Here is a 12,681-nt window from a genome sequence, read left to right on the forward strand (position 1 = left end):
CTTGTGTCTTCATCACTGCCTTCACATAGCAAGGTTAAATTTTCTGTGTTTTTGTGAAACCATTAAAAAAAATGTCAATAACTGAGAGAACAAAATATCCATCCATCCATCCATTTCAGTAACTACTCACCTAGCACAGGGTCACAGTGGTCTACAGCCTATCTCTAGAAATATAGGGCTGAAGTTTATTTACATCCTGGAAAGAACATCAGATCAACATTTCAATCACACATTCATTCACTCACACATACACACACTAAGAGCAATTTAAAGTCACAAATGTAACTGAAACACATCTTGACAGTGGGAAGAAATTTACGCACCCATAGGAACAAGGAGAATATGAAAATTCCACACAGAGCTGGATTTCAGTCTAGGTCCAAATCCACAGCTCAAGAATTATATTAATTTGATTTACATATGATCTCTGTGGATGACATGAAAATATGACAACCACACATACATTGGCTGAAACTGCTTGTCCCGGGTGGGGGTCGCAGCAAGTCGGAGCCTAATTCGGCAACACAGGGCGCAAGGCTAGAGGGGTAGGCGACACACCCAGGACAGGACGCCAGTCCGTCATAAGGCACCTCAAGCAGGATTCGAACCCCAGACCCTTCGGAGAGCAGGACCCGGCCAAGCCCACTGCGTCTATGATAACCATTGATTTTTTTATTTTTTTTGTTCTTGTTTGTTGTTTTATTTTTGTTCTGAGCCACCCTGGCATTTCTGTTCTGCTTCTGACATCAGAAAAATGTTTTCTCTGGCCTTTCCTCCGTAAGCATTCCGAATCAGAAACTCTCCCAACATTGTGTCAGATGCCACCTCAAATGTTCAGCGTATGAATTATGGTGACATTATACTAGCTACATTTAATTATCTCATATTCTGTTCAGATCTGTACTTTTGCATAAAATAGATTGTCTGGTTCATTTGTAATGGCAATGCATATTTGCTCTTACTACTTTAATCAAAACAGTATTGTAGAGAATGCAAAAATAGTTATAAATATTTCAGTTAACACTGTGGTGCATGAGAGGATATTTTAAATGTATTTCTAAGGAGCATTTATGTGCCCTTGACTCATCCCAATATGTTATAGTCCAATGTTTGCAATGATGATAAGTACACTTTATATCCCTTAGTACCCAATTACTTGTAATGTGAAACGCAAGCAAACATTAAAATGAGCCTTTTTAACTCTGTGTGAAAAGTACAAAACAAATACACAAAGGTAAGGAAAAATGAAAAGCAAGAAAGGCAGACATGGCAGAGAATGTCGCAATAGGGGAAAAGAACGTACCCATTTTTTGGGCACCTGTGGAAGTGAGTCAGGCCCTGGGGTACTCATTATCACTCATGAGAGTGAGTAAGAAGCCTAGGACAGACCATTAACCTTCAACAGGAGTGTAATGATATGTCTTACCAGTTTCTATTAACCTACAGTTCAGGGTCCAAATTAGAAACTCCTAGCCATGATTTGGAAATATGGGCAGACTTTTGGCTCAGTGAATGCGAATTATCCGAAGGCCAACGCCCTCGGTGTCTCATTGAGTCTGACCTGAGTGATTCCCAGACCTAATAGTTGTGCTGATGATCCTTGTGTGTCATGAATGTATGGATTTTTTTAAAACCTTTACCGAGTTCATATATTAAAGCCATGTGAATTAGTTTGTTCTGCATTAATGTGGCAGTCTGATGTTGAGTATCTTGCTGTTGACTGTCCTCCTTCAGCACGTGGCCGAGATGCCTTGGCTGGCTGTCGAGAAGTAACAGTATTAAGAGGGTTTTAGAACCTGTGATTTGGTTTTCTATGGCCTTGCTAAACATTCAGCGTGGCTAAGCACCGGTTAAGCCTCAATTATGGACAGTGAACATTTTGAATGTGCTCATCTGCTCCTGCAGCTGTTCTCCATCCACAGTGTTCCATCAAAGTTTCCCGGGCCTCCTCCTCTTCCTCCTGCTCCTACGATATATTAATAACTCAGAGCACAGTGTTGATTCGAGCAGAACTGTCTTTGTTTTCAATTACCTCCGTCGCGCAGCGAGGATGAACCTCTAAAAGGCAGCTCTCTGTATTATGCATGTAATTTACCTCAGCCTTCAAACCGGCGTGAAGGGGGAGCGCTCGACATGTCCCAGAGCTTTGTCAGAACATCAGTGGATCGCACGCCGCGCACCAGCTCCGGATGCTCGTCGCTCCTCCGCCACCGAGACGCTGATTAATCTTCTACAAACGAACCATCTAAATCAGCAGGTGCTCGATGTGCCCCCCCTGCACCCCCCCCACCGCTTGGGAGACAGCCCTTGTTACCAGGTTCCAGTCCAAGGAGCACGGGTGTTCATTCTTGTTTTATTGCCGTGTTTACCCAGCCTTCAAATGAACGTATGAAATGGGGTTAAACTTGTCGTACAATATGCATTCCACGTCAAACTTGGTTGTCTACGAGGGCACACGAAGGAAACGTATGTAAGCAAAGCTGTTCAAATAGGTGAGCTCGACGCTTTTGTAATGCTATAGATTCAGGTTTGCTTGGTGATTTCCAAGGGTTTTGCTCCTGAAGAGCACACAGTCGTTTCTGGAACAGTACGTTCAGCCTTGCACTCTTTCCTCACAAAGCAGTCTGGAAAGAAAAAAGGAGGGAAAAATAACAAATGTTTACAGTAGCACGAAACGACACGTGTTACGCAAAGTAAATAGTTGGAGAAAGAGTAAGTGCAGCCTATGTCTACTTGACAACAATTTTCACTCGTTCAGTTACGGAAAGCAACAGCGAAGGCATCCTCGTGCTCCCAAAAATCGCCATCCGAGGCGACTCCTTCCCTCTCGCCTCGACAGTCGCGGCCTGCAGCGGGTATCAAGCCTTATTCGGCGAGGCCTCCTCTAACCGTGCCAGAGCCTGGCTTCGAATGGGCCTTCACATCCTGACCCAGAAACCCTCAGCACTCCATTGAACATTACTGGCCAAAGTCTACACCCAGCCCGCTGCCATGCCTTTTTGGCAGGAGGCCGATGCATGCTTAAAGGAATTCTTTCACATCACTTCCGAAAAGCCAGAGATAAAAAGATGGGGGAATCCAAAGAAATACATACACAGTAAAGTTACCCCGCCCCTTCTAGTGGAACACAGTACTTCATGTTTTTTGTAAACTATTGTTTTGACAAGATGTCACTTCAATTTCTACATTAACTATATGGGAAAATATAGCACAACAGTGTGAAAACGGCATGGTTATCTTTATCTGAACCCTTAGGCTATTGTCATAAAGCAGTGGAATACTAAGAAGGGTGAGCTAATTCACTTGTCAGCTGCCTTATAAAATAGCGCACAAACGCCATTTCCACTGATGTAGATGATAGGGTAACATATAGGTTCACTGGTGGTTAAGTGTGTGTGGGCACAACAGGCTGGTGTTTCTGGTGTCTTATGCAAATAGCGTATTTTGAACACCACAGCTTTTCTCACACAGAATCCTGACCGCAGTAACTCCGTCGCTTGAAACCATTATTCCCATTTCTTCAGAGAGAAGGTCTCAGGGGAGACTGAGTAAGAGACGTGCTGCTATTCTGTCACTCAGCATGGGGCCACAGGTTGGCTAAGAGAACTCGGGTACATCTTTGACCAGGTAAATCACCTTTGTGCCTCTCTGCTTTGGCACCATGGACAAAATTAAGCAGAACAGGTAAAATCATTTAAAGACACACTATTCTTGAACAATTAAACAACAAAATCATCCAGGTGGAAATAAATCCTCGGCTATAGCAAGTATGTAATTAACGCTATTTGCTGATCATCATATTTAGGGCGCTCCACAAGGAGCGGAATTTTGAAATGACAGTCTTCGATTACTCTAACACAGCATATCTTTACATGAAAAGAAACTGCATGTTTAAGAGCATAGAGTGTAAAGCATATGAAAATGAAAAAAACCCTTTCTCATTCATTGCAAGAGACATGCATCGAAATTGGTTCCTTTAATTTCCTTTCATATAGCATGAGTGTTCCTGTGGTATACTGTTTTTTAATATTGATATTGCATCGCCTTCTCCAATGTTCAGGGTTTTTAAATCATGTTGCCTTTGATATGTTCTTCACAGAAACTTTTGATCAGTTCTAATTTCTTTAACTGCAAGCTATCCCCACTTGTCTTTTTTCAGTGTTTTTATTTTTTGTCATGACATGACTTTGGCTCCTTTTTCTTTCCTTTGAGAACATGGTAAAATGCTGCATGTGATCAGGCACTGAATCAACTGTAATTTTAAGCAAACTGTACGATGCGCATCAAAGCGGACTATATGTCATGTATGGCTTATAGCACTGTGTCTTTCATGAATCTCACTGTGATTTTCGGTGATTTTTAACGATGTCAATGTGAAGGACCTGCAACATTGATTATTCTTTACTTGTAAGCTTCAGGTTAATCTAGGCTAGTATTTCAAGAAATTCTTAGCAAGAGCACCAGACAGAAAGCTAAAAAAGGGAGTCTGGTTGCAGGAACGTCTGACTCCTTCTTGCTCCCTTGGGCCTCCTCAGTGAGGAGCAAGAGAAGCTCTTGAGGAGCCATTTCAATCCTAAGGGTGTCAGTTAAGTAACTTGTCATGTGTTCAAGGTGCCTTTTGCACAATACTTACACTCAGATGATCCAAAAGTTAAAATAAACATATTTTTCACATAGCTGCTCCTGCTAACTAAACTTTCAGACTTTTATTCATTCCTCCTTTTAAACAAAACATAGAGGCCTTTGACCATTCGTAGCCAGATTTCAAATCCTGCAAATTCATCTTGAGAATTGCGGCCTCACAGTATTTCGGCTCATCTCCCGTGTCTTGCAATTAATCGTGGAAATTACACTCTCACGGCGCACTTTTACTCGGGGATCTGAGATGCCGACGCCAAAACTAAGGACGATGGGAGAAGTTTCTCCATCCACTTTCCAGACCACTCCTCCAAATATTTCATGATAACATGAAAAGGAGAAAAAAACTTGCACTGCAGGCATGTGTGTTCATAGCTTCACGATAAGGAACAGGAGCTGTAACACAGAATAACTCCCAGAGAGTTCCTCAGTCAAGAAACAGGAAAGTGGGAAACGGTTGCCTCATGCCGCTGCCCTTGGAAAATCACTCCACAGACATCATGTGATACTTCAGAGAATATAATAATTTCTCACTTTCAGTTTCATGTAAAATATCCTTATCATTTGTTTCGATCACCTTATGTGTACTCTCGTTGGTTGCCCTTGGTGTCGTCAGTGTGGATTGCATCTCCTTACATTCATTTATTTTACCCTCACAGTCATGCACCGGTTGGCCATTTGTGTCAAATATCTAATTGTCTCACATTCAGTCATACAGCGGTTTTACACCTCATTATTTGAACACAGAAATACCCCAAAACTGAGTTGAAGGAGCTAGTTAGAAGAATTAATTCACTCTTCCACTGGAGTTATTTCTAGTACCTAGCTATTTAAAAAAGGCAAATTGCCTTGTATGTCATCATGTATTACATAGGTAGCAGTCTCCATAGGTACAGTGAAGTCCCCAGAAATTGATGTTATTAAATTCATTCAATACCCCCACTGCATTTGTTATACATCAGTCACTGGCAAAAAATAAACCGAGGCTAAATTGCAATGTATGTCATCATATATTATCTTGTAGCTTTAGATACATAACATAGCCTGTGGTTTTCTTGTTTTTTGATTAGATGTATCTCCCGAAAGATTAAAATGGTTGGTAAAAATAAAGTGTTATGAAAAATAAAGTGGTAAAATGGTAAAATCATTTTGGCTGTCACACGAGCACAGACCCACATCACCAATTCACATTTTTTGGCAATCCCCTGAATTTTATATACCTGCTCCCGTTCTGCTGATACAGTTGGAGGCCCTGCTATTTTATTGCATTAGCAGTGCAATTTCTACAAAAATAAACTATGAAAAAGAATCTCTTGTACATATCTAAATCTATTAAATATTTTGTAGTTTGGAACTCTTTGTCCTTGTTGTGTTTGTCAAGGTTTATTTAAACGTTGAGTCGTCCGCCAGTCCACACAACCCCTCTTACTGCCTGATTTCTCAAGGGATCGCCGAGTGACGCAAAGTTACCGCTAATGTGTGAGAGGGCGGATGAGTGAGCCACGTACATCGGGACCTCGGCCCGGTTTCAGCCTCCACGCCCGCATTCTGAAGCGCCACACTTGCGGCGGTCTCTCCCGTCTATCGCTGCAGGGCCTACGGCACTGGAGGTGGGGAGCGAAAGTCGTCACTCTGCTCTCGCTGCGGGGTCCACGCTAAATAAATGCCCACCCCAGCCGTCCGACTGACCGGAGCTGACACGCATCCGGGTAGAGGAGCAGCCGCAGAGCGCGTTCCCGGGTGCTGGGCAAAGGAAGGCGGTCTATGCGAAACGAAAGGAGGTTGAAAGGCTAAAAAGGACCCCTAGGCCGTGCGTTTGACCATATTGCCGCATCCCGCAAAAGCGACAAAGAGCTAATGCCTGACCCACCTCCGTGTAACGGATCAGCAGCGAGAACTCGGAGGTCTCGCTCGCAGTCAACTCGGCAGTCGCAGTATTTTACCATCCCAAGGGCCCGCACTACTTATTATTCAAGGCCTAAGTTTAAGGACTGACTTCTCGCTGCCTTTTGCTTGAATGGCTGGTGCATCCGTATTGATGACACGCAATTCAAGCCTTTGACATTAATTTTTTTTTTTTTTTTTGTCAAAGCACATACAAACAAAAAGAAATCTAACAGACGACCGTAATCAGAGCTTTTTTTTATTTACACCTTCATGCACGTTGCCTGTCTCTCATCAGAGAAGATGAAAAAAGTAAGCTTGAACTTAAAACAAAACAAAAAAAAAAAAGAAAAAAAAAGTGAAAGAACTCAAACTTTCTGAGCGCCATTAATAAGCGCTTCCAAACTCCCATCGGGCCGCGAGACGGCAAACATGGGCGGGAAAGGAGAGCGCCGAGCCCGGCAGCCCCGCGACGGCCCTCAATGCCACCTAGCGGCGCGAGGTCTGCGCGAGGTCTGCGCGAGCCGCTCGCCGAACCCGTGGCGTCATTGGCGGGCGACCAGACGAGCGGCCCTGCGAGGCGGGCTGCGGACCCGCGGGCGGTGTGACACCGGCAGGATCCGAACCTCCTCTCGACGCTCGCAGGCGCGTTCGTTCGGTTCTGCTGAGATCGCAGAGCGGACGAGAGAAAGCATTTATCAGCAATTTGAGATGTGGCTTCTCGCAGAGCGCCCTTTCGGTGCCTCTAAGGCGTCGCTCCCTCTCAGACCCGCTCTTTTCGGGAGGGAACCCAGTTTTCCCCATTTTGTCGAATCACACCGTCCAGCTACGAGCCCCGGTCGGTACAGCGGCCTTCGCCGTGCGCTGTAGCCTCCCCGTCCACACGAAAGAGGGCGTATTAGTAGGGCAACAGCGGCATCTGCTGGACAGGGAGAGAACCGGCGCACCGCCGTAGGGGAGAACCCTACATTAATAATATAGGAATTTGGTTGAAATGTTCTTATTAATTTGCGGATTATTGGTGGTATAAATTAGTGGTAAGTATAATTACTGTATTTTATATTTAATTGTTATTCATTTCTGTTAGTCTTTTTTTATTCAATGTACAAAATAAGTTCAGAAAGTTAGTGGACATCACGTGTGTAATATTTATAGTGTACAGAAAAAAAAATTACATGCATATTTTTTCCTTGAGACTGAGAGAACTGTATTTTAAAATATTACAGCACGCATGCAAGATTCTTCCATATTCTAATAATACGATTACACAAAATATTCTTATTAAACCCGATTAATTCACCAGAGATTTCCTTTCACTGTGGTTTGCTTTATTACTGTATTCTAGTTTATTATTATTATAATAAGTAGTATTTTTAGTTTTGATAAACTGTTTAAAAATTTCATTTGTTAATTAATATATGCGTAAATGTTTTAGTCAGTATGTGGAACAGGGAGAAAATGTTGTACTTGAGAAACTGCAGCCTGAAGGTTGCTGGTTTGAATCCCACTCTCAGTCCAGTTCCTACTACTGTTGTTGTATCCTTAAGAAGAACACTTATATCTAATTGTTCCAGTAAAATATCCAGCTGTATGAATGGGTGAAAATAGGTGCTTTGAAAACAAGTCACTTAAAGTTAAATATACGGTCAGTTATGTGTAAATTTGCTGGTATTATAGCAATATATAACTACTGTTTTGGCACAATGTATAATTATAATAAATACAAATACACCTGTAATAAAACAAAGTACTTGTGCAAGAAAGTTTCTTAAAGCTTTCTTTAATTAGGACTAAACCCTTGTCAAAGAACAGGGGTCTACACAATACACTATGTGCAACTGAATATATTTTCTGAGTTCTCTTTATTAGTCCCAGCATTTCATATTTGTGTACAACAAAGAAAATGTCTCTGAATTATTCTATTTAATGCAAATTTGACTTTTTATTGATCATGTGCACGTAAGAAGTAATTATTTTTATACTCTCCTACTTTATATGAATGGTCACAAAGTGCATACACAGCATGTGGTTCGAATAGCTGTTTGTTTTACAGTTCTACTGTATTTAAGCCTTGAAAGTGCAAGAAAGGTAACCAGGTGCACCAAAATATAGATGGTTGGAGCAGAGGACAATGGGGGCAACCCCAGAGCAAGCGAGATGTGGTTCCGTCGCAGTTTCGGCATGAAGCTGACCCAGGGTCAGATCACGCAGCCGCACGTCTGGATGATGATATTACCCTGGTAGCTCGGAGGATGAACAACAGAAATCCCCATTGAATACATGAGGCGTTGAGAGACTAATTAAGTTCTGGCCAGAGAGCAGAAATACATAAACCATCACTGGGCCTTCTTTTGTGTCAAGTCTTGTAGAAAAACAGAAATATTTTTATTCTGACATTCACATGCTTCACGCATTTCTGATTTTGTGATCTGTTCACATTAAAGAAAACTTTTTCCGTGATGTCCAAAATAATGCACACAAATACACACCGCCAAAGCATGGAATTACCTGATCTTTTACCGTGCGTTACATGGGAAGAGTGGAATTTTTAAAAATTTGCTGAGGATTTTAAAAGAAAAAAGCTCTGACATATTGGAAAAAAATATTTCAGCGTATAAATACCCAAATTCATTGCAATGAGCATAATTGCATTTTAAGGCTTAAATGTTCCATTTATATTACAATTTTGACATGTGAAATTTTGTGTCAAGGCAGAAAGATAAATGATAAATTCAGTTCGTTTCTCTCAGCACTTAATCGAAGATATGGATGAATTCTGTCTATGGGGTTAGGAAGGAAGGGTAGCCAGTCAAAGTGAATGGCTGGAAAACGGCTTGGACAGGTAGGCTTCCTATATAACTGCAACGCCTAATTTCATTGTGCGCTTATTTGCAAAGGACTAGATCTGACAGCATATTTCTAACAAAATATGACAGGACCTCATTTGAAACTGGGGTTAGTAAACTGAGTGCCTCCTGTTAGAACAAACAAGACACACTGGTTTCATCAGTGCTACCTTTTAACTGCTTTTAAACATAGTGTGTACACACCCTTCAATCCCCACTCCCCACTACTACATTAAATACCCTTGAGCAAAGTACTTATGAATCAGTCTACTTACAATACCCGGTGGAATGAATGGGTCAAATGTGGTATGTCACTTTGGGTAAACTAATAATAATATTATTATAATAATACAATATGAATTATTATTATTATTATTATTATTATTATTATTATTAGCAATGGGGAAATGGATAATAAAAGACCATTGCAATTTTCAGGATGATGAATGTTTTCCCCAAAGACTTGAATTCAATTTGGAATATACTGTATATACTGTATGTGTATATATATGCACTGAATATATACAGTATGTACTGAACTTAATATATATGTATATGTACTAAATTTAACTTTCATACATTTCCCATTCTCTTCAGATATGGTTTCTGCTTTGCGAATAGTACCACTTATGTAGACATGTTAAAAAGGAACACGGAACAATGTCCAGATGACCAGTGTGCTTTACAAAGATTTCCTGAAATAATATAAGTTCTAAACTTTTCTTTTAAAAGTTTACTCGACCCCACAGCAGAAATATTTTCCAGTAAGGGACTTCTATTTTGGCGATATTTTGATCGTTAGTCTGTTATTATTTTGGTGAATTTCATTATTTTTTAAATAAATGCACGAAAACTCTTTTTCGAATACATGATGATTTTTTTTGGTGCCTGAGCCATTCTGAAGAAAAACGCGTAAGGAAAACAATTTGTGTAAAGATTGCCGGCAAGCTTCACGCGGCCATGTCTACAGAAGGACTGCATGCGCACTTTTCCATATTGCGAACATGGGGGGGGAAAAATCCATAGCATTCGCAATATGGGGCCTGAGATGCCTAAGGTACTCATTAATAACTGAGAGAACAGCTCTCGCTAAGAGTCAGAGCCCACGATCAAGAAATGCGCCGAGCTTTTCCGTCCCTCGCCGGCGTATCGAAATGTAGGCCGTACTATTTGCGCGGAACGCTTCCTATTCTCATTTGCGCGGCAGGATATCGGGAATACAGGTGAGGTCTCAGCGGAAGAGGGTCTGCGACCTTTAAATGCGAGGTAACGCGTACAGATCTGCAGGACGTGTTCTGCCCCTTGGGTGCCATTGCTGCGTCGCCCGGCAAACGCGGTGACCGAACTTCGTGGGCCCCCGCACCCGCACCCGCACCCGCACCGGTCACATGGGACAGACGTGAACAAAGCGCTCGGGTCGTGACCTACAGGGACGCACTTTTTCGCAACACCTCACAGCAGTCAGAATAATAAACACACTTCAGACTGATTGGGGGAAACAATGCAGCGCGGCGTCGCTGCGAAAGAGGAGCGCTTCGCAAAATTGAACAACAAAAGGAAAGAAGCAGGGTTTCCAGACAACTAATGCCGAGGCAGACCTAAGCACTTCCCCAGCAGACAATGTGATGATGTTTGTCCAAACATTCGTAAGACTAGAAAAAAAGGAATTAAATGAATTCTGGGATTCCAGTACCAGAGGGCTGTCAGTCAGGAATCCATCCATCTAACTAATTGGCTTCTTACCCTCTTTCCATCAGGTTTTTTTCTTAACCGGTTGCCTCTGGCTAAAAATGCAAATGACGAGAAAAGGAGCCGTCTAGAAAAAAAAAAAAAAAAAGGAGGAGAAAATGCAGCTTTACTTAATTATCTGTCTGAGTCAGGACCAACTGACGCTGGCCCACACAGTGGAGTTATGCTAAACAGCAAAGCATCATGGGAATTGGAGTGACAGCTCATTTTCCTCCTGCAATTTCATATGAAAGGCGCAGCAGAAACATAGGTTTTTTTCCCACACTCCCTCTGAACACCTTGGCGAGAGCTCTGGGGAGCACGGTGCCAAACCTGTCATCGGCACAGACACGGTCTGTTTGGCTCCGCTGTGACAGGGCTTGTTGACAAACGCCAGCAGTCATCTTGCTATCCTGGGAAATATCTGCCATGATTTTGTCAGCAGACTGACAGAAGCTGTTAATGTCTGAAATCCTAACAGTGACAGAAACCCGTCTTCTTGACAGTATTTGACACACTGGTCTCAATTCATATATATAATATTTTTTCCCATTTTCTTTGCTGAAAAATTAACAATTACTCAATTTTGCTGGCTTCCGCACCGCACGAGCTCTAATGATTTTTCTCTAATGAGAATTGTGCCGACTCTGTTTAAAACAAAACAAACTGACGCTCTGTGTAGAGCACATTATTTATTCAAGGATGTTCTTCATTCCAGCGCCGATCAATAAACTTTACAAATTAGAGGGAAAAAATACCAAACAGGAGCAATTAATTTATTCCCTTTCTAGTTCTCAAGTGCTTTACGAGAATATGAGCATCCACAGAGAGTATTAATTAACGTCTGAATACCTAACAAATTGCATGCAATTCCTATCAGCATTCATTTTAATATTACTTTCACATCAAGTGACTGCAAATGCTAAGCTGTCTTGTACTTATGATGTGAGCAACATTTATATGAATGCAGCTCAAAGGACAAAACTGTAACTGTAATTCTTTTTTTTTTTTTTTTTAATGAATCGTCTGTTTTTTCGGCACCATGTCTATTGGAAATAGTCATTCGTAATTTCAAAATAGTTGCAAAATCATCACAGCAATCCTCCAAATAAACCAAGTAACAAAAGAAAATCTACTGTACATTATATACTCTCACTTAACATTAAATTTTAAGACTTAGCCGATCGTAAATCATGGTTTGAACGAAAGATTTTTAAAGCGTCACAGTTTTTAATAATGAAAAATTTTGTACCGTATTACATAACAGCTGAGCTTCTTGCACCAGAACTTCATTGTCTTGCCAACCTACACTGGTAGTTAACTTTTAACCTACAGATTCTTTTTTTTTTGTCATAAAAACTTAAACTGAACTTTTCTTTTAGTTAGTCATTAAAGCGGTTCAAGGCCCAGTTGGTTTGTCAACTGTGCTGACTTCATTTTAGCTTTCAATGTTGACAATGTTACACTGCATCGCAAGCGTACCGCGTGTGTCTTACAATTATGCCCCTGGCTCTTCATTTATCCGCTCATCCAGGGTTTTATTCCCAGAAATATTAAAATTTTCATTGAACATTTCTATTTCCAA

The sequence above is a fragment of the Scleropages formosus genome, chromosome 1 (assembly GCF_900964775.1).
Source record: "Scleropages formosus chromosome 1, fSclFor1.1, whole genome shotgun sequence".
Lineage (NCBI taxonomy): Eukaryota > Metazoa > Chordata > Actinopteri > Osteoglossiformes > Osteoglossidae > Scleropages > Scleropages formosus.